Source organism: Sapajus apella, unplaced genomic scaffold (genome assembly GCF_009761245.1).
Source record: "Sapajus apella isolate SASKATOON/1434 unplaced genomic scaffold, GSC_monkey_1.0 scaffold34, whole genome shotgun sequence".
Classification (NCBI taxonomy): domain Eukaryota; kingdom Metazoa; phylum Chordata; class Mammalia; order Primates; family Cebidae; genus Sapajus; species Sapajus apella.
Genome location: NW_022436974.1, coordinates 19,581,193 through 19,604,170, shown reverse-complemented (window position 1 = coordinate 19,604,170; position 22,978 = coordinate 19,581,193). Strand labels below are relative to the sequence as shown.

Below are 22,978 nucleotides of genomic sequence, written 5' to 3'. Positions count from 1 at the left end.
TCATCTGTCATCTACATTTGAATAAAACTCACTATGTATTATATATCTGATGCACACTAAAGTTTGAGAATTACTGACCTACATTATTTGTAAATATTATCTGGCTTTTTAAATTATTTTTCAATAGTTTAACTCATGGTCAACTAATTTAAGCTCATCTCCATTACTTATGTAACTCAGAAAGAATATAATGAGGATACTAACATATGAGAAAGAATCAGGAACTGAATAAATTAAGAAATTGAATATAGTAAGGAGACTACAAAGTCTACCATCCTTATTCTTAGACTTGTACTGAACAGGAAGCAAGAAATAAGAGATAAGTAATCTTTCAAAGGATTCAAACTTTTAAAAAATTTAGAAAAATAAAAACACATTATCAAAGTAATGAGAACAATCAGACTTTTAGGATTTGGGGACATAAGAAGTGAGAAGAATCCTAACAATTAATTTAGTTCAACTATCTCTTTTTTTTCTTAAGAATGTGAAACACAGAAGAGGTAAATTATCTCGAGAGTCAACTTGTGTAAAAACAAAATCATGCTGAATTCTTATGAATTTTGTGTCTCACAGAAATAAACAAATTTCCTTAGCACTTGTGGCTTTAATAGTGGCTGTCCTAAAACTTTTTATCATCCACAGACAATTGTTGTCTTATATAACAATTATAAATATTAATAACATACACTAAGTTATATTAGAATTATAGGAGTTTCCTATAACTTTGGAACATATACCAATAACACATTTATACAAATATAGCCCAAAGAAAGCACAAGACTATTTCACATTTTATAATGCCTCTGGTATGACTCACACCAAATAAGCCACATTTTACCTTTATGTTAACGTATTATTAATGTTAAACCCAATTTTTGATAAAACCATATAGACATTTAACCCAATTGTAATGTTTAACCATAATGTGAGATTCTTATCAACCTTTTTTAACCCTTTACTTTGTGTGTGTGTGAAAGATTAGATTGGTGCTTTAAGAAAAACCTGTTGTGCTTTTATTCCAATGTTTAATGTACAAAAAAACTGAATAATACCTCTTTAATTTTAGCCAATGTCCACACACAGACTTTATTTTACAATTGATTTTCTATAAACCTTCCACAACTGTTTAAGCCTTTAGCTTTATTCTGTTTAATTTTAAACAATTTTTAACCCTTTAGACAAAAAAAATTACATTCTCATGTCTTCTGATACTCTTTTACCAAAAGTACTTTCTACTTTCCTTACACATCTTACATGTAAAATTGATTCTTTAATAATCTTAATTACATGTTACAATGTTAACTTTTAGCGACTTTTACTTTTGCTGAAAACCTTGGTAAGTAAGGGATTTTATGTACTAGATGTGGAGTGTAGCCTATGACATACCAGGCAGAAGTGCAGATAAGGACGGACTCTCCAATATAGCTAGGGGTGCAGCTAACTTCACATGTCCCCAGGTCTAATTTATTGAAGCAGGCAAGTTGTACAGTAATAACCATACTGGCATTTTATGAAGCATTTAGGAGGTCTAATGACCTTTGAATTGTACAACATTTCTTGCATAAATTCCCTTTCACAGATCCTTTCATCACATACACAGACCATCTGAGACATTTTTGGACTTTTTGACTTGCCCTAAGCATTCCTTCTTTTAAACAAGTAGTCATTTTATTTTAGGACAAGAATTTACTATACAAGATCTTATGAAGTAGGTGATTTTAAAATACTTGTTAAACTATATCAAGTAGATTTGTTTAGTGGAGGTAAGACAAATTAGTTTCTATATGTGGATGACTGCATACTTCACTGAGCAATTTGGATATAGCTTTAAAACATTCATGTAGGAATCCATTTACTATGTCACTGTCTAGAGACATTTTTGGAACTTCTCGGATTAGCTTTCAACTTAAAATTATCTGGAAATGAGTCATGTTCAATCTATTTTGTCATATCTTGATTTCTCATTACACCATGAATCAGAAAGTCAGCCTCAGATCTCTATATAGGGCTGAATCTTATGTACCCTGAGCTATAGCCAACAGCAGGCCTGGTATCATGCCAGAAAACCATACAGAAACAGAAAACCACACAAAAACAATTTTCTAATTGTTAAGAAAGCCTTTTTATATGAAATTTCACTGAATATCTTATAAAACATTATTGAAAGGGATGATGCAATTACACTGCATCACTTTGGCATGGTGATGAGACATATTTAAACAATAAATCTCTTGTAAAAATTTTCAGTCATTACATTTAGCAGCTTAAATATTTGTGTTTAATGAAACTAAGTGGTCTCTTCTATTGTATGTCAATTTTCTTTTAATTCATTCAGCATACATTTTTGCACTTATTATATGTCTTGACATCTGAAGATGGCTACAATATTCCTGTCCTAAGGAATTGATAGTCTAAGACCAGGAAAACATAATCTAATCATTGTGATGAAATAATCTTTTTTAAGCCTAAGCACATACAGAGTTAATCAATTAATTTTAATGTACAAGTCCATGATACATTAATTCAGAATTTCCAAAGTAATCTAGATTATGAAGACTTACAGAAATCATGAGATATTTAAGCAGCATAGGTAGGATTCAGGGTCAATTAATGTTTCAAAATTTCTGATCTTACAGATAGTGAATTAATCATATTAACGTATAATTTTATTATACGGAGCATACATAAGATAAATGTTACCTATATTTTGTAGGTAAGGAAATAGACAACGAGGAATTTTTAGTAACTTTTCAAAGTCACACATCAAGTCAATGGGGATTCAGGATTTGTAGCCAAATCGAATTCTGAGGACAAAGTTTTTCTCTAGTCAGTAAGAACATTTTGCTTTTGAGGAACAAGGTGAGAGGCAAATAGGGAAAGTGTGATCAAGGGAGAAAGACAAGAGGAAGAAAAGAGAAAAAGACTGTAAATATAAAGTTTTTATATGTCTCCTTTACATATTCATATTGATCTATTCATATTATAACTCAGTTGTTGTCAATTTTATAACTCAGTAAACATTTGTCAACCTAGATGTCACCGATTTCCAAAGAACAGGAAATTCAGCCAATCTAGAGACATAAAAAGTGGAGTATTTTTTATTCTCTTCTATTCCTTTTTCAGCCTCAAGTCATCTAGGTCTTCTAAGGTATATTACATTTTATGTTTTATGTTACTTCATTTTAACAATAATAATATATTTTAGAAGATCATGCCATAGAGAATAGGATAGCCATAGGAAGTAGTATGTGCCACTATTCACGGAACCAATTTTTAGAATCTGAATAAAGTTGGAATGTTATTAGTGTAACTTGCCTTTGAGAAAGGATAGAATAATTTATCACTTATGCCAACTGGCTCTGAGTAACTCTAATGATAAATTTTGTAACACCTCCTTGGAGGAGTCTTGTTCTCTGTCAGTTTTAAAATTATTCTTTTCTTAATGTCCTTTTACCTGTAGAGAATCCCTGGGAACATAGACAGAGAATCACAACATTATCCATAGTAGAAAGAACAATAACATTTTATCTTTCCAATAAGAACAAATCCGATTATTTTTAATTGCAGGAAAATGACATGTTTTTGGAAGATTGTTTTCTTTGCCACACTTATAACAGTTGTCACAAGTCCATTACTTTTTGGCCTCATGTCCCTCCTTGGTGTAAAAAATCACTATGACTTCTTAATATAGAAGTTTTTCCATACTTTGGGATTGTCCACCTCTTGAAATATCATACTTTGTTACCCTTTCTATTCATCCTGCATTCATTCATCCTCTCCCTATTCTCAAAAAAGAAAAAGAAAAGAGCATTTGTTATCACGTCTCTCTACAAAGATGATACTCTTTTCAGGGCCTGGAATACCTCTCATATATCATTTATACCTTGTGAGTTTACCCTATAACAGCAAGGTGAAACCTTTTTCTGACCATTGTGAAAAAACTTTTTCTGGTAATATGGGTACTTACTATTATGGTGTCTCATATTCATTATTTTGTTACAGCACCCACTATATTCTTTTTCCAAGTGTTTTGTCAGTTGTCTAAGCTCTGGGCCCAGAGGCGATGCTGTACTCTTCCTTGTAGCCCTTGCATCCCATGCAGAGTTGGAATGCACATGTCAACATAGTATACTCTACAGAATAAAGAATTATATGAAATCCAGCAGGAAATTAAAAAAAGACAAAGTCTGGTAAATATATATTTTTTTCAGTTGTTGAAATGAAAACAAAATTATATCTAACACTTAGTGCTTGCTTTGTGTCAAGCAGTGTCCTACACACTTTACGTAAATGTGCACATATTTAATTCTTACTCTAACTTCATGGGGAAGACACTATCATTATCCCTCTTTCACCAATCAGAAAATGGACACATACATTGTTAAGTAACTTACTCAAGACCTCCCTGTTTGGGCACAGAAATATGATATAAACCAGGTAATTGAGTTAAACTACCATACTCCACTGTCTCTTACCAGCCTTAGGAAACATGTCTAGGAGTAGCTTAGATGTATGAACTCAGTCACACTTCCTATAGAGTGAACTTTAGTTACTACCAAATAGTGTGCTGAGGATAGATCAAAGGACAATGAGAGATTTAAAGTCCGGTTCTACATTGATTACAAGTTACCATTTAAGCTGTGGTATTCTGATCAGGATTTTTGCAACTTTTTAAAATAAGTTCTTAGGGTTTCAATTTCCTCATCTGTGAAAGGAAAATGGCATAGACTCAATCTTCCTTGATTGACTTGAATATGAAATAGGTAATGCTCATGAAGTGCTAAGCACTACTGCTAAAAGGCCCAAGTTAAAAAGATACAAGCAAGAAGATCCACCTCACAACATGATTTCTGTTAGAGCTGCCACGTTTGGCTAGTCAAGAATTCACATGGCAACGATGATGGTAATGAAAGAGGGGAGATTCAGAGAACTGGAAAGAAATGAAAGGTGAGGCATTACACTTTTCATTCCTATTTTTTAATAAAAAGTACTAACTCAAGTATCAAGATTGTGCAAGGCAGTCATATGAGTTACCTGCAGACGCTCTTCATTACCTTTCTATGAGGCTGTCTTTCATATGACATATTAGCTCCACACTTCCTATCTTGTGACTCAGAATGTTGTGTGAACACTTTATTCTGACCATCTATAATAAATCTGAATTCTGGCCCTGTTCTCTGTTCCCTTTACCCCTGCTGAGAGACAATTCAAATACTGAATCAGAACATAGATTCATTCCCTAAGCTTCTGAGTTTTTAAAAAATCTTGCCTATTTTATTCAATGTTTTCCTCTACAAAAGCTTAGCCAAGCAAGAGATTTAAATTATACACAACCGAGAGACATAAAAATGAAAGGAAGCGAAAGCAATTTTTCTCACATGCTCACCCTCTGCTCCTGTGAAATAGGCCTTATGTTGGAACCATGCAGAACTTTTTGTGCCTTTTCTCTTTCCTTAAATTAAGCCTCCTAATTGGTGTTCTCTTAGAGGATTAAGGTAAATAAATATGTATGAGGCCACCAAAATCAGGATATTCGTGGTCTTTCAACATTCCCTAAAGAGTAGGTTTAATGTAAATCAAATTGAACATATCCTTTCTACAGCTTATGAAGTCTTTTGACTTGACAGTTTTACTACGTTGCTTTGAGGTGTGTTTTCCAAGAAGAAAACACTGAGGCTAAGAGCCAGATTTAGACAAAAAGATTTGTTTTCACACATTCATATAGTACTCAATCTCTCTCTGTTTATGTAATAGTTACTCAAACTCCCTTGATACTCACCTAGCCCACATTCTGGGTCTTCTCTCCCTTCAGCAAACTGGAAATACACTAAAAATAAATTAAATATTCATCAACCTAAAAAGATCTCTTCACGTGTCCCCAGGGAACAGCCACAGGGAGAAATGCAGTAACACAATATTTTTTACAAACAGCCCAATATACCAGTATTGACTGCAATATTCACTTGTTATATGTTATCTTTATTTTCCTAGAATACTGTAATTCATAACTTTAGTGTTTCTAGTTTGCTGTATGTTTTTTTTTTAGAAAAAAGAACCTAAATACCAGCTACCTCTCACTCAGATAATTTTCACTTAACAAGATAGACTCATAAAACATCACTTTTACCTATTGGCAACATGCTATAATTTTTATTCATTGGGAATGACAGTTATATCATTTTTCAATGCTTGTTTTGTTTTTCTTTTTATGACCTATTCTGTTTATGTCTCAAAACATATTACCAAAAGCTTACCAAAATGGAAAATATCAGAGGTGAATAAGTGTCAAGTTTACAATTTCGTATTCTAATAGTGGTATACTGTCCTCAAATTTGCATAAAATAATATTGTTTATCAAGTATAGTATTTATATCAAGGCTTTCTGAAGCTATTTTTAAATTCTATGGTCTTTACTGAATGTAAGTTGAATTCTTTATTTGGACTTATGATGAACAGTATAACTTTTATAGTACAGATGCAGATTTTAGAATAAAAATATTTAAACAAAATTACACACACACACACACACACAAAATTAAGGCTAAATTCCAGATTGAGCTGATACCCATAAAAGTGCTAGAAGTAAAGAGGAAGTTAATTTAGACATACCCACAATAAAAACAAGAATATGGAATAGATGGGATTACTACCTTGGGTCAATGACATAATTTTTAATAAAAACTGAGAAAAGCCAAATTATACAACACACTTTTGTGTCCAAAAAAAGTATTAATTTATTCTGGAAATATAAACACAAATATAGGCCAGTCAGACTGAAACCAGTGAGAGGTAAGAACATAGTTACAGAACATATACATGAGCTAACTGCTTGTCAGGTGTGTGACAGTAAAACTGATCTTGGTAATTACCTAATAGAAAAGCCTCCTGAAGATTGATGATGAGAAAAAGTAAATTTGTAAGTTTATCACCCACTTTACAACAATATTTAGAATGGATTAGCATTCATAGAATTTGTAAAGATTTCAAGAAAGTAGTGATTATAGATGCCTACCTTGGTTTACAAGAAGTCATGCCAACAATATATTCTTTCACACTGGATCTCTCTTTTTGTTTTTTTTTTTTGAGACAGAGTCTTGCTCTGTTGCCAGGCACCAGGCTGGAGCACAGTGGCTCAATTTCAGCTCACTGCAACTTCCACTTCCTGGGTATAAGCAATTCTCCTGCCTCAGCCTCCCGAGTAGCTGGGACTACAGGCGTGGGCCACCACGCCCAGCTAATTTTTGTATTTTTAGTAGAGATGGGGTTTCACCATGTTGGCCAGGATGGTCTCAATCTCTTGACCTCACAATGGATCTCTTAATAAGGAGTTATTTTATGAGGTAGTGGTTGCAGTAAAATTTTGACAAAGTCTGAAATGAGGTAAAACCTTACAAATAGAATGAAAGCATATAGAATAAGGAAGGTATAGTTAAATGAATTTGTAGTTTAACTACTGCTGGCAAAGTGAATTATTGCAACACTGTTAAACCACAGGGAGACTTTCTGGCAAGATGTTAGATAGCATCCTATTCAAACTCATAGATGCGAGTACAGGTGACATAGAAGGCTTACATATTGAATTCACTGGTGAGAATGGGGCTGACTGACTACTCTGGTAAAGTTAGGTCACAGACTTAAGATTTGCAAAGGTCTTATTAGACAGGGTATAATAAGTTGAATTTTATTTATTTTAAAAATCACATGTCTATTCATGCACATCACAGTGGAACACACAAGATTTACTTCAGTACTTGCCAATCTTCTGTGAATGTGATAAGAATCGCTAGTTAAAAATACTAAATTTTCTGCACCATCTCACAAACTCTGTCATAAAATCTTCATGGGTAGTTATTGGAAAGTTATTATTTAAAAAATCATGTCACTAATTTGTATCATTGTGAAGGTCTTAATAACTTTGATCTATGTGAAACTCGAGTAATTTACAGAGAAGATATAACATAAAATGTCTGTAAAACTTCATTGTAAATAGTGAGCGGCTATATACATTAAAAGTTTATTATTTGCCTCTAAGTTATATGACAGGACATATATGATGAATTTTAAACAGTGAAAATTAATATTTCTCAGAAATGTCAACCAAGTCAATACCTCCATGGTTACTTAAGTCTCTGTCTTTTCTCTAATTCTCATATATTTTTAAGGTAAATGAGAGTGGTTAATGTGTCTCTCTACATTGGAGAGGTGTTTTAATGCTGTTTTCAATAGTTTTTCTTTTTCACCTAAGGCTGTGGTGGAAGATCTACTTAATTTGCCCATGAAGAAAAAAATAGGAGGAATCCTGGAAATCTAAGGCACATCAGTCATACTGACCACAAATATGAAATCTGTGATAAGCCTAAGAAAATCTGGATGATGTGAGCAAGGTGATAAGTGAAATCGGAAAGAATAACATATGAGTTTCCTACTGTGCTCAAGATGACATTCCCACAGAGTCTGAAGGGAAACAGACGCACTGAAATTGATAGGTATATAAGGCAGTAACGTATTTTCTGGTTCTCCTTTACTAACTAACTTTTTTTGTCCCTCAATTCTTTAGCTAAATACTTTGTATTTCCTCAGTTATCCTACATCAGATCTTCTGAATCAAGTGTAATGACTATTTTACCCTTCTGCAGGCATGCCTGAGCCTGCCAGGAAACATCCCATTGAATCCAAACTCTTATTTGAATTTGCCAAGCAGATAATTTACATCCAGTCACTGTAATGCAAAATATCAAAAATGTGAGGAAGTATTGAGCATATTATTTTTCTTTTTGTATTGGAAATATGGTTTTGTTGTTATTGTTACATTTAAGGAGAATAGTAAGGGATTCACAAAAATAACAGTGGAGGGTCAAAAAAACAAAACACAACTCAGTCACCAAGAAGAACAAATAATGGACTGGAAACCATCACCCTAAAATTAAAGAAAACCATGAATACATGATATGGTCATTGTGTCAGAGGCATCTGAACCAAAGCAACTCCATTTTAAATGGGAGCTGGGTTAAATGAGGCTGAAACCTACTGGGCTGCATTCCCAGATGGTTAAGGAATTCTAAGTCACAGGATAAGATAGGAGGTCAGCACAAGATACAGGTCATAAAGACCTTGCTGATAAAACAGTTCACAGCAGTTGGCAAAACCCACCAAAACCAAAATGGCAACAAGAATGACCTGCCGCAGTCCTCACTGCTGCACTCCCAACAACACCATGACAGTTTACATATGCCATGGCAATGTCAGGAAGTTACCCTATATGGTCTAGAAAAAGAAGGCATGAATAATTCACTCCTTGTTTAGCATATCATCAAGGAATAGCCAGGGCTGCTCTGTCTATGGAGAAGCCATTCTTTCATTCCTTTACTTACTAATAAACTTGCTTTCACTTTGCACTGCAGACTCACCCTGAATTCTTTCTTGCATAAGACCCAAGAACACTCTCTTGGGGTCTGGATCGGGACCCCTTCCCTGTGACATATTTCTGGTGACCATGAAGGAACTATAGTGCAGAAACCCTAACCCAATGGCTACCTTTGGGTAAGTGTTGGGGTCTTGTAACACATTTCTGGCGAACGACAGAAGGGAAGATACTGAGGAGACCCCTCAATGCAAAGGAAATATACTGAAGCACTGATTGGACGACTTTGGGTAAGTGGTGTGGAACCCCGGTAAAGAAAGGGGTTGGAGTCCAAATTTAGGGGAGTTAGAGTCTCTTTTAAGACAGAGTGGGTTTGAGGCCCCTCTTAATAAAAGGCTGTTTCAGTGACCTTGGGTTAGAGACCAAACTTAGGAGGGTTAGAGACCCCTCTCGGTCAAGTCCCTCTTGGTTAAGAACAGGTTCGGCACTGTGGGATGTTAACTGCTATTCTCTTTGGATTAATTTGCCTTGCACGCTTTGCTGATGGCTGTGGGTGACAGAGTTAGGCATGTACAGGATCATGGGACATGGGGAAGTTTTTCTTCCCTACAAGGGGAAACTTGAGAGCTAACAGGATTGCTGGGAAAAAATCCCTTCATGACAGCAGCAGCAACCATCTGAACTTTTCAGTGTTACTGCAATGGATGGGTCTTTCTCTGGCCTCCCTGATCATTTCGCCATCCCCACTCTGCTACAGGCAATGCTTTCCTTCTCTAGTTTCCATTTCTTACCTTTCCTGTTAACTAAGGGCAACCTCTTGCCCAGAGACCATGTGTTGAAACCCCAAGTTCGAGGTTGGATTAAAGATAACCGGGCCCAACTGGGGGCGAATTTAAGTCTTGCCAGTTTGATATTGGGTGCCAAGCAGAGTGGCTAAGGTCTCTGCTTTATCACACGTATTTTGCTCTGGCCGGAAAGAAAAAATAATAATTTTCCTTTATGATAAGTCCTGGCCCCTAGGGCAATGGTACAGCAAACTGGATCACTGGGGCTGCTCAGGAAATAAAAACCCAGAAGCCTGGCATGCCAGCTAAAGGGTAAGAATTTCTTATCATTCAGATTTTGGGCCTCACTCTGTGCAAATGGTTGAATGAATGGTAAAAAATAATCAGCGTTTATCTCCTCTGTAAAGTTTTGATTAATGCATAAAAAGAAAAAATTCCCAGGCTAGTGTTAAGCTGGTGTGTTTTATGCTATGAATTTGTTTTTTTTTTTTTGTTTCCAGGGATACTTTAGGATAAAATACGGGCTTAGAAGACCTGTAAGCTTGCTTTTCAAGATGATCCAGCAAGCTGGTCAGTAGCAAACTTGGCTACGGGTCCCTGAAACAAACAAAAGAACTGGATGAAGTCTCCACCTCGTTTTATGTCCTTGGGAGTTTGACCTTTTAACACATGGCATTACTTTCTCTTGGTCTCCACCATCCAGGGAACAGGAATTTTAGGGTTCATGGTCATTGTTAGCCCTAAAATTTATATTAGGTAGTTAAAAGCCTTTGCAAGCTCAAAATTAACTACTCTAGAATCTTTCTGGGAAAGGAAACAAGCATGGCCCTGTACTGTAGCTCAGTAGCTAACTTTTTTGCACTTTCACAGTGGTTGTCCAGGTTCAATTCCCCACCTAGAAGAAAGTGGCTTGTCATTTATTATCTGTGACCTTGTCTGTTCTTTTCTCCTCTGTGGACTGTCTCAAATTTTAAGTTCAGAAGCTAGAAATAGTAGCTGCGTGGCATAGCTAAAATCGGGTAATAAGAGATCGGGAAGAATTTCTTTTTAAAAAAGCACTATGGCTAAAGTCAGCTTAATTAAAGGTGGATAAACAAGCTATAGATATATTCAAAAGTCCTTTATGTTTTTCTCTTCTTAGAACTTGTTTTTCTGGAAAAATTTTTTTTTCTCAATCAACTAAAATATTTTTTCTCCTTTTTTTTTTTTGTCTTGCCACTCTTAATACACACATGGGAGGCCCTAAGATAACTTCTGGTAGTCTGGGACTGCTTGGGAAAACAGAGGAGGTGCCACAGATCCCGTTTTGGGAAAAACCTCTGTTTTCAATATGAAACACCAGAGATTAAAAGTAAATAGATCCCTCTCAAAATCAAAAGCTCTTTTCTGTTTTGCATTATGTTATCTGATTGTTTTGAGTTTTGGGGGTATCAGAAATCACTTTGCATTATAAAAGAGATTTAGTGTGTAATAACTAGATAGGAAATATACTTTAAGGGATGGCTAATAGTAGTTATGGAGGGAATACTTGACTCTTTGCACACTTGGATCAAAGAAGCATGCTCTTGGCCTCTTGGAAGGTAAGAAAACATCCCCAACCCAACTGGGAGATGAAACTCCCATGAGTGATGGGCTGATTACAAAATGGGCTGATTGACTTTAAGTTGCCTTGCAATGAAATGCAAAGTAAAAGCACGGCACTGTCTTCTGCTGTAGTATTTCCCTCCTCTGGGGATCCAAGAACCAGTGTAAATGGCAACCTTAATGTTAGGGCTCTGTCTTTGCCTTCAGCTGCTTATTTGCTGCTTATTTGGCCCTAGAAAGGCATGCTTTCCCAGCCCTGTTTCTCCAAGGGCTCCACCCTGAAGAAAATAACCCCATCAAGAAACTGGAAAATGAAAATCTTACAAGTGTTGAATCTTCTGTCTGTGTATTTATATGTGTTGTATATTTATATATAAAAGAGCTCTAATTAATTGGCTTAAAAATATGTGTTGAAATCAAATATTTTGCCAGAAAAATAGAAACTTTAATGCCTTTTTGTTCACATGACTTTAGTAATCTTTTGGAAATAAAGGCAGTTTTAAAAATTATTGTTAAAATAAAATGTCTTTAAAATGTGGACATTTGTTCTAAATTAAGGTCAAATATCAAATTTGCTGAATACTTTAAGGTTAAACTGTTTCTTTGGCTTTTAAAAATTGCTCAATTTACCTATTTTAAAGCTATTAGATTCTAGATAGGGCCTGTGGACATGTGGAATTAGCCATGCCCCCTAGCTATACAAAGAAAATTATAAAGAAAGAGATTTTACATAAGAAAAGATCTTGTATGGTAAATTTTTCTCCTAAAATAAAATGACTGCTTGTTTAAAAGAAGGAATGCTTAGGGCAAGTCAAAAAGTCCAAAAATGTCTCAGATGGTCTGTGTATGTGATGAAAGGATCTGTGAAAGGGAATTTATGCAAGAAATGTTGTACAATTCAAAGGTCATTAGACCTCCTAAATGCTTCATAAAATGCCAGTATGGTTATTACTGTACAACTTGCCTGCTTCAATAAATTAGACCTGGGGACATGTGAAGTTAGCTGCACCCCTAGCTATATTGGAGAGTCCGTCCTTATCTGCACTTCTGTCTGGTATGTCATAGGCTACACTCCACATTTAGTACATAAAATCCCTTACTTACCAAGGTTTTCAGCAAAAGTAAAAGTCGCTAAAAGTTAACATTGTAACATGTAATTAAGATTATTAAAGAATCAATTTTACATGTAAGATGTGTAAGGAAAGTAGAAAGTACTTTTGGTAAAAGAGTATCAGAAGACATGAGAATGTAATTTTTTTTGTCTAAAGGGTTAAAAATTGTTTAAAATTAAACAGAATAAAGCTAAAGGCTTAAACAGTTGTGGAAGGTTTATAGAAAATCAATTGTAAAATAAAGTCTGTGTGTGGACATTGGCTAAAATTAAAGGAATATTATTCAGTTTTTTTGTACATTAAACATTGGAATAAAAGCACAACAGGTTTTTCTTAAAGCACCAATCTAATCTTTCACACACACACAAAGTAAAGGGTTAAAAAAGGTTGATAAGAATCTTACATTATGGTTAAACATTACAATTGGGTTAATATGTCTATATGATTTTATCAAAAATTGGGTTTAACATTAATAATACGTTAACATAAAGGTAAAATGTGGCTTATTTGGTATGAGTCATACTACAGGCATTATACAATGTGAAATAGTCTTGTGCTTTCTTTGGGCTATATTTGTATAAATGTGTTATTGGTATATGTTCCAAAGTTATAGGAAACTCCTATAATTCTAATATAACTTAGTGTATGTTATTAATATTTATAATTGTTATATAAAATTTTGTGTCCCACAGAAATAAACAAATTTCCTTAGCAATTGTGGCTTTAATAGTGACTGTCCTAAAACTTTTTATCATCCACAGACAATTGTAGTCTTGTTTAATCCTCTTTAGAAGGTGGTTTATAATCAATTATAGAACTCTAACAGGTGTTCTTAAATACAACTTTTTGGATGACTTTGGAAATTGTGACATCAGAATAGAGGAAAAAACTTTCAAAACTCTCATAAAGAATTGAAATGTTCATAACTATCAAACAAAAGTGACCTACATGGATTAAACTGAAAAAGTCTAATCCTTTTAGCTTTGCTTAAAACATTGCTAATCCTTTGTTTTGTTTTTTTTTATAGTCAAGGAAATTTTTTTGAGCTATTTACAGTTTTTAACAGTTAAGTGTACTCCTATGAACAACATTTAGAGCATATTTATTTCTTTCTACTTGATTTCTCCAGAATTTGGAGTGAGTATTCTTAAGGCAGTATAGCTATTTGCATAAGTGCAATAAGAATCTGTTTTCTTTTGTAACAGTACACAATTTCTGTAATCAGAAATTGGTTATTTTAACAAGGCTTTGACTGGAATGGTATGTTTTCCTTAAGGAATCAAACTTGACTTGTAGAGCCAATAAAAGCCCTTTGGCGAAATGGTCTTATATCTAGCCTACAACAGTCCCTGTAGAGGGTTTCTGACCTGTGGCAAGTAAAGAATGCCACTTTCTAACAGGTCCAAAAGCTGTAAGTTCTGGGACCTCAAGAAGAAAGAAATTTACCCAATTCATAAGTATTTAAGGGTAGAAACCCATGGCTGGGCTCAGCTTTAAAAAAGTCTTATCTAAAATTTCTTCTATGGAATAGAGTTCTGTGAAAGCCAATTTAAAAAGAGCCTGCGTGAAAAATAATTATTATTGCTGCACTTTATACAAATAATCAGGCCATGTATAATAAAACAAATCAGTCCTACCATGATTTATGTTTAGTTAAAATGGGAAACTGGTAAATGAAGTATTATGTTTTGAGAACTTTGGTACACTTGTTATTAAAATCTAGTCTCATTAGTGGTTTTTCAGTTTGTTTCTGCAATTTAGGCTAACCCTAATGATTCCTGTGAATCAATCAGTGATCTCTGACTGGAGCTCAGAACCGGAGGGATAGGTAATAGAAATATCTAAATCAGTATTCTATTTCTAAGCACATTGCAATCAGCTAACAAGCCCATATCAGCTTAGTTCTGACAGTTGCCCAGTTCATAAAAAGCCTTCTAATTCAGTTTACTTTTTAATTACTTTACCTATTTTGCTTTACTCTTGTGGAATATATTGCTGTTATACTCTTTGTGTAGGAATACAGGAGAAGCTTACTGAACGGTTTCTTAAATTATACACTTATTAATCTTCCAAATGCCATCTTTTGTCAAAACTCAAGAGTTATAAACAGGTCTTACCATATTAATGCCTTCTGACTGAGCTCCTCTCTACTCTGAATGCAAAAGGTTCTCATACTTAGAGAGAAATATCATTGTCCCTATTCAGCCTGAAGAAGTTACAGAAGATGGATCTTCATCTTTCCACAGCCCCTATAATTAAGGGTTCTCTTATAAAAAGGCGGGGAGAAATGTCAGAGGTGTTTGAACCAAAGCAATTCCATCTTAAATAGGAGCTGGGTAAAATGAGGCTAAAACCTACCAGGCTGCATTCCCAGATGGTTAAGGAATTCTAAGTCACAGGATATGACAGGAGGTCAGCACAAAATACTGGTCATAAAGACCTTCTGATAAAACAGGTAGCAGTAAAGGAGTCAGCCAAAACCCACCAAAACCAAAATGGCAACAAGAGTGACCTCTGGTGGTCCTCACTGCTGTACTCTCACCAGCACCATGATAGTTTACAAATGCCGTGGCAATATCAGAAGTTATCCTACATGGTTTAAAAAGGGGACTCATGAATAACCACCCCTTGTTTAGCACATCGTTAAGAAATAACCATAAAAATGGGCAACCAGCAGCCCTTGGGGCTGCTCTGTGTGAGTACTCATTCTTTTATTCCTTTACTTTCTTAATAAACTTGCTTTTACTTTGCACTGCAGACTTGCACTCAATTCTTTGTTGCGCAAGGTCCAAGGACCCTCTCTTGGGGTCTGGATCGGGACCCCTTTCCTGTAACAAATTGTAGCTGATATGTGAAAAAATAATACATAAAAAGTATGCCAATCAAATCTGTATTGCTACAGACGGTAAGATTTCATCTAAATAAAAGAAAACCATTTGAGTTTTTCTAAATGGCACATTATTTAGAATGATTAAACACTATCCAATTACCTGAGTGTTCAGTAAGACAAGTTATGATCACTTCAAGAATGCTTTGTTTTGTACTATTTTATAGAAAAAAGAGTCGGATGGTTTTATAAATTATTGCTTCTATTTAAATAATAATGATGATAGTAATAAATACCATGATAAAAGCAAATGCATAAGTAAATTCATAAATTAACAATACTTTGGAAATTGAATGTAGAAAACAGAAAATTTCATATTGCTACCCCTGCCCATTCACAGCTCAATCAACACGTATACTAAGCAGATATGCTTTCTTCAAAGCTAGAAATGAACTTAGGAATATGTCTTTCTGAAAAGTGTGAAGGTTGCCTCTGAAGAAATATACTTGAAGGCAGCAGCGCTGAGATGTCCTCAGTCACTGCAGCAAATGAAGGTCCAAAAATATTCCACTCCTTAAACAGGTTGTTTTTTTAAACCTTGTGTGATTTATGCAGAGAGTCTGTAAAACATTCCAGTTCATCAAAAGTCTAATTTGCATACATTTAAAGGACATTGTGGAAAATAATTAACTACCGAATGCATCACAATTCAGAGTGAATGTTGACTGAGGATTTTTACAGCCTTAAAAGGAAAATGGGGATGGGCTAAATACTTATGCTGAATTGGTAGGGGGAACCAAAAGAGAAAAGGGGGAGGAAGGAGAGGGGACAAGAGGAGAGGAGGAAGAGAGACCAGCAGGGGGATGTTGCTTTTCTTGCAATGTTTCATATCCTAAACTCATGTGAAATAAAGAATTTTGTGTTCCTTTACCCTCTATTTTTTATGATTGAATAATTTTGTTGCTTACTGGCCATCAGCTTGTAATGTATTAAAATGATTACACATCTGTGTGCATCTAGCAAACCCATCTAACTGTTTTAATTTAGAGACTTGCAAGGAAAGAGACACTGGCTTGTGAAAGTCAAGCCAAATTTCCAGACAAGATTGTATTTCCCATCGCTGACATGCATAGGTAAAATCTCAAGTAAAAATTCATACACATTTTAATAATTTTGAAAGCAGCCACCATTTTAGTGATAATTTTCTAAATATTTGAATATTCAAGGTTATTACCTGATATATTAAAACTATTTTATTAGTCTCTTTATCTTTCCTCACAGTGACATGGGAGCTGGCCCTTAAATGGCCAGTAGAACAGTTTTATTATACCTGACTCTACTCTACTGGCAACAAACAGAACAAGACATTTGAGCTTATTTTCACTATTTAAATCTCAAACAAGTGGAACATTACATAATAATTCCCTGAGGTTAAATAAGGAATTATTATTATTGAATTATTTGTTTGTTTATGTTTTCAGAGACCAGATCTTGCTTTCTCGCCCAGGCTGGAGTGCAGTGGCACCATCAGAGCTCACTGCAATCTCAAACCCCTGGGCACATGGATCCTCCTGCCATTGTAGACTAGCTGGGACTGCATGCCTGTTACACCACTCCTGGCTAATTATATTCATTTTTATGTTTTTGTAGAGTGGGGGGTCTCACTATGTTGCCAGGCTGGTCTCAAACACCTGGCCTCAAGCGATGTTCCTGCCTGGGTCTCCCAAAGGTCTGGGATTGCAGACATGAAACAGCACACCCAGTCTAGAGATTATTAATTTCTGTTTGTATTCATACTTCAAGCTATAGATAGCTCACATGAATACAATGATTTCAAAACATAAACTTTCTGCTGTTTTTTTAAAGAATGCACAGTGAATTACTAGTTTACACAGAATGACTCCCCAGAAGTTGAAGAACAATATGGATAAGAAGAGGCTGTCTAGAGACAGAGATAATTTTAGACTTAGAGAATGAATCTGCCCATGTGATTCTAGCCAGTAATATTCTCTAAATAGTGCCCTTATTAATTTCATTAATTAAGGAATTAATGAAATATTATTATTCAGCATATCAACTTTACCTTTTCTTTTCCTTTTGAGGAAGAGTCTCGCTCTGTCACCCAGGCTGGAGTGCAGCAACATGGTTTCAGCTCGCGGCAACCTCTGCATCCCAGGTGCAAGAGATTCTCCTGATGCACCCTCCTGAGTAGTGAAATTACAGGCACCTGCCACTGCATCCAGCTAAGGTTTTTTTTTTTTTTTTTTTTTTTTTTTTTTAATAGAGACAGGGTTTTACCACGTTTGCCAGGCTTATCTTAAAACTCCTGAACCTCAGGTGATCTGCCTGTCTGGGCCTCCCAAAGTGCTCGGATTACAGGCATGAGCCACCACACCTGGCTTTGTCTTTTATTTTCTTTTGATCCAAGTAAAATGCAATTAAAACCAATTCTAGTTTAATGGGATCTACCCCATCTGCAACCAAGTCTCCTAAATTGGGGGGAAAAAAACCCAGAAATAATTGTGTCCTTTATTTGCACAGTACCTTTATACTTACTATATATATTTAGAGAACTCCAGTTCCCAAAGACCTTTAACACCTGTACTTCCAAAGAGTTGTTTTCAGCCAAGAGACATGCCTCCTATATGAAAGTCAATTCTAACTCCCTGCACAGAAAGATAGGTATACTTAAAAGTATAAGGAAAGTAAGACAAGGGCTACTCTAGCCTTGGTAATTGGTTAGCTAGATTAGAGTCTTAAAAATACATGGGAAATGATGCCTAATATCTATAATTTGATTAAGAACAAAGGCATACACACACATGGTTTTATTTTGTTTTATTTTTGTATGTGTTTTCAAGTACAAATATGCAAATACAGTAAACTAGTTTTATATTTAAGCTATTCAAAATGCAGCATTAATACCCAGTGGAAAACATGTAATTTCATTGCTTTATTTTTGAAGTGCTTTCTTCACTGAAGTACCTTGATACACTAGTATGTATAAAAATGTGTGCAAATATTTATTATTAAATACATAATAATAACAACATAAATGTGCTTATCACAATGTGTATACACAAGAAACAAACGAGGTGAAAGAGATAGGTCATATCAAATTAGAAAATGAAGTATAGAGTGAAGGAATTTGTATTTGTAACCTAACAATTGATGTGAAAAACAAACAAAAAAAGTAACATTAAAGGACATTTTAATAAAATCAAACATCCCTTTGCAATGTAACAGAAAATTAACAATGTTCCTCCTTGCTCTCAACTTGGGGTTAAGAATATAAGAATTACTCTTCTTAACCACCAGGTGGCTCACTTTCTATACCTATGCCTGAGCAGAGATGCCGCTGTGGCCCCAGAGACTGGAGATCATAAAATTCTCACTAGAGGGTATTGAAAGAAGAAAATAATTCTTTCAGAGCAAACCTGAAGTCTTGAACAAGGAAATACCTGAGCTACAGCTAAGATTACATCAGCAGCCTGGGAGACAGAGCGAGATCCTTTCTAAAAAAGTAAAGGAGAGAACTGTCTTACAGAGACAGGATAAATGAGGTGGTTTTAGACTAGAGACATTTAAAACCAGATGGAAACTTGTCTAGTAACCATTCTGTGTCCAAGTCCAAACTGTTTCATGGACTTCTCAAATGCATCATAACGTGAGACAGAGATACGCAGGGGTAAAAAGTTACTGAGAGAAAAAAGAAAGCAACTTTGAAATAAAACAATAAATCATGTTGTATAATTTTGATTGAGTTTGGAATTAGAATGGAAAAAAATAAGGAAAAGGGAAGAAAAATAAGCCAGCAAAGTTGAAAAATGTAACATGGATAGGAAGTTCGCTTTTCTAGGTTAGCAAAATGGCTCTTAGTAATGAACCCCTTCCCCACACAGCATTTTACTAGATAAAATATAATAGGGCAGTAACCATAGAATCTTGTAACATTATCCAATGTATTGCTATAAAAAGCCTTACCATCTGGATCCTAATTCTCTTCAATATTGAAACTGCAGAGCATTTTCTTCTTTCCATCCTAATTTACAGCTATCACTCAATGCAGCCCTGAAGGGTGCATGCAATGTGCCATTGTCAGAGCTAGTGTATAATCCAAGGTAATTTGGAGAAAATCAGCTTAAGAGTATAACTACATGGTTTCCTTGGTATTCTGCGCTTGTTTGCATTACACAAAAGCTTATAGGTTTCCCCCCCCCTTTTTTTTTTCTTCCCTTCTTTTTGCATTAGTCAGCATGGGTCTGCAACATCACCATGTATATGCAGAAATGCCTATGGACTGCACCATCAGTCCTACACCTCAGATTGGTAAGAACTGAAAGGTATGTGACCCAACATCACTGAACACTATTGATAATCCATTTCTTTGGCTTAATCCGTAGTATCTATTCATTAACTTTATTTTTAAAACTTCTCAAAACACCAATTCACCAAGCTACCAGGAAAGGTTATCAGATGTAGGAGGAGCAAAATTGTGTAAAAACCAAGACGGCTGGTGACTAGAAGCCAGAACAATGACAGAAGAATCATCACCTCTGGCTGTAAGCAAAATGAAATTGATTTCCTTTCAGAAAAGACAGCTTTGAATGGCGATCCATAATGTGCAAGTAATTGGCTAGCTCTTTAACCTAACTCACAAATCTGCTTACCTGGGGAGAAAGGTGAGTGGAGGAGTCCAGGAAGGAGAAAGCTAGCCCAACAGCTTAATTAAATTACGTTTCACTTCCACAGCAGGCCTAGTTAAGATTACATCTCTGGATCTTTTAGGTTGCTGGCTGAGTTGGACATATTTGGCAAAATATAAACAAAAAGAATATCCTCTCTCTCTCCAAGGTTCCACTCCAAGTGCACACCATCCACATAATATGAGAAAAAGAATTACATGCTATTTCCTTTGCTCCTTGTGATCTCTTTATTTTACTAGAAGCTGTATCAGCTGAGCCTTCAGCTGCCACAGCACCTCGGAGATAGTAATGTAATCAGGTCTATTGCAAGTTTGACTATGAATCAAAGTGTGAAGTAACAAAAAGTAAAGTTGTGCTCCTTTTGTGTGTTTGTTGCTGTGTAGCAGAGAATCTGTTTTTTCAAATTACTTTATGAATATCCAATGTAGAAACTACAAATATTATGGGAGCTAAAGGCAATACCAGACAATACATATTAAATATTTGTTACAGACTGATAGTCACTATTGGATGCTGCAGAGGAATAACTTGCATTAAACATTAATGACAAGTGAAGAAGGTAATTCTTCTTTCTTTCTGCTACCTTCTAAAGAGGCAGCAGACAACCTGTGTACATGGTCTTTATACTCAAAGGGTAGGTCCCTAAAGTTATCAGATAAAGCACCTGGATGTTTGAGCTAGAAACTCCCGATCCCAGGTGATAACTTGTCTTTTAACCGTAAACCTAGATGTGCCCAAAAGTTGTGTCCCATGCTCCTCCATCAGAACTGAGGTTATCCACCTCAAGACACCGTGCCGTACCTTAGAGGCACTTCCCAGAAGAGTAATGAAAAGAGACTAATTTTTTAAAAAGTGTACTACACATACAAATTGATGCTTGTAAAAACAGTCACAAAAACTGTGTCTTCTGATTAATTTTCTGCTTACCACAACTTTACTTTTGGTGCTGAATTCTGAGATAGCCCAGAGGCACCATGAGCCTGACTTGTGTTTAGTACTCATCTTCTAAACAGCATTTTCTTTATGATCATTTCAGCTCAATTGGATAAATTATGGTTATCAATCTCTTATAAAACTTCCTGTGAAATTATGTCTATAAAACAATTAAAATGAATATTAAAGGGTGAAGATATTAACAAGTCATTGAAATTTTTCTTTATTAACTCTTTGGAATTGGCTAAGAAAGTATATACAGTCAAGGAATATGAGGGGTGATAATTTATTTGGATTAACATCACTAAAACAAGGAGACTCAAATCAATGAGCTATAGTTTTGTTTGGAGTTTTTTTTTTTTTTAAATATACATCTGTTAACTAAGAAACCTCTAAATTCACAACTAGATTCTAGCTCACTTTAGCGAAGAAATTCCCTCCAATTAATTATTGCAATGTCAATTAATCACTTTACCCACCTCTCGACAACAGGGTGAATTGCATCAAACAAATTCCCCTCTTCAAATCCACATCATCCATGTATGTATAAGGGCTCAGAAAGATGAAAAGACATTTGATTCCTAGCTTTCCTTGACAAATACAGCAATTTGCATGAATATTAAACTTCTGTGATTCAGCAACTTTCACTCCTGTCTATATCACTGAATGTCAAATGCCAAAGAAGAGTTTGAATCCACAGCTCCCATCACTCGGCTTTTATTTTACAAGACTGACGTATGTTTTTCCCAGCAGAGAAAGAGCATTTAAAGGTCTTTAAATTACACATGCAGAGTTGCATAACAATTGTCAACTAACTGAAAAGGTTAGAGGCGCACACTTATGCTAAATGTGAAGTTGCCTATGAATCACAAAATGAGGCTGTCTCATTATCTGCAGAATATTTCCAAGGGTTGGGAGAAAGAAGTAGAGTTACTATCTGCACTAAAACTTCTTTAATCAGAAGAATCCCTGCTAAACTATCAAGCCTTTACTGTTCTGCTTCTTGAGCAAAAAAAAAAAAAAAAAAAAAAAAGACTTTCTCAGTTAAAGTAAATGCTGTGATTGAGAAGGTTTTCCCATACCTAAAACAAAACATGGCCAGAGCCTACCTGAAAGTGGAGAGTGAGGTAGCTGGCACATTGGGAGAGAAAGCGACTGGGAAGCAGTCTTACCTTCAGTGTGGAGCAACCTCCTCCCCAGGCAGGCTGGCTTTTGGAAGAGGGTGCCCTCTTCCCGGGGCTGGCGAAGCAGCTGGGAAGAAGTGGCTGTCTGCCACTAGCTGTGACAGCTGCGTGTTACCGGGTCCCTCAGATGCTGGACTCCAGCGCTCCTCCAACAAATCAGGCAGTGGCAGCTTGCACCTCAGCAGAGGAAGCTGGGACTGCAGTTGGTAATGCTGTCTCACTTGAGGGGAAAGCACTGGTGTGCGTGTGTGTGTGTGTGTGTGTGTGTGTGTGTGTGCCGCGCGTACACTAACTGCCAGCTCTAGGCTGTGCCGATGTGTTCTGCATACTCAAAATGCTTGTGCCAGGAGGAGTCTCCTCCACGCAGACCCCAGCCTCCCCGCTGAGGAATCACAGTCCACTGACCTTGCTGCTGGGGAATCTGGCTGAACTGCTCACTCATCAATAGATTCAACAATCAATCAAATAAAAGAGATTGGATCAGCC

The 22,978-nt window shown here is 35.6% G+C and overlaps 1 protein-coding gene across 1 annotated transcript in view; it reads right to left on the bottom strand.

Annotated features, from left to right (window-relative positions):
- TENM4 (teneurin transmembrane protein 4) overlaps nucleotides 1-22,765 on the bottom strand; it is a 3,057,282-nt gene extending 3,034,517 nt beyond the window's left edge. The window contains exon 1 of the mRNA XM_032296006.1: nucleotides 22,481-22,765. The gene's annotated coding sequence lies outside the window, so the exon portion shown is untranslated. The remainder of the gene's footprint in view (nucleotides 1-22,480) is intronic.
- Between the last annotated feature and the right edge of the window lie 213 nt (nucleotides 22,766-22,978).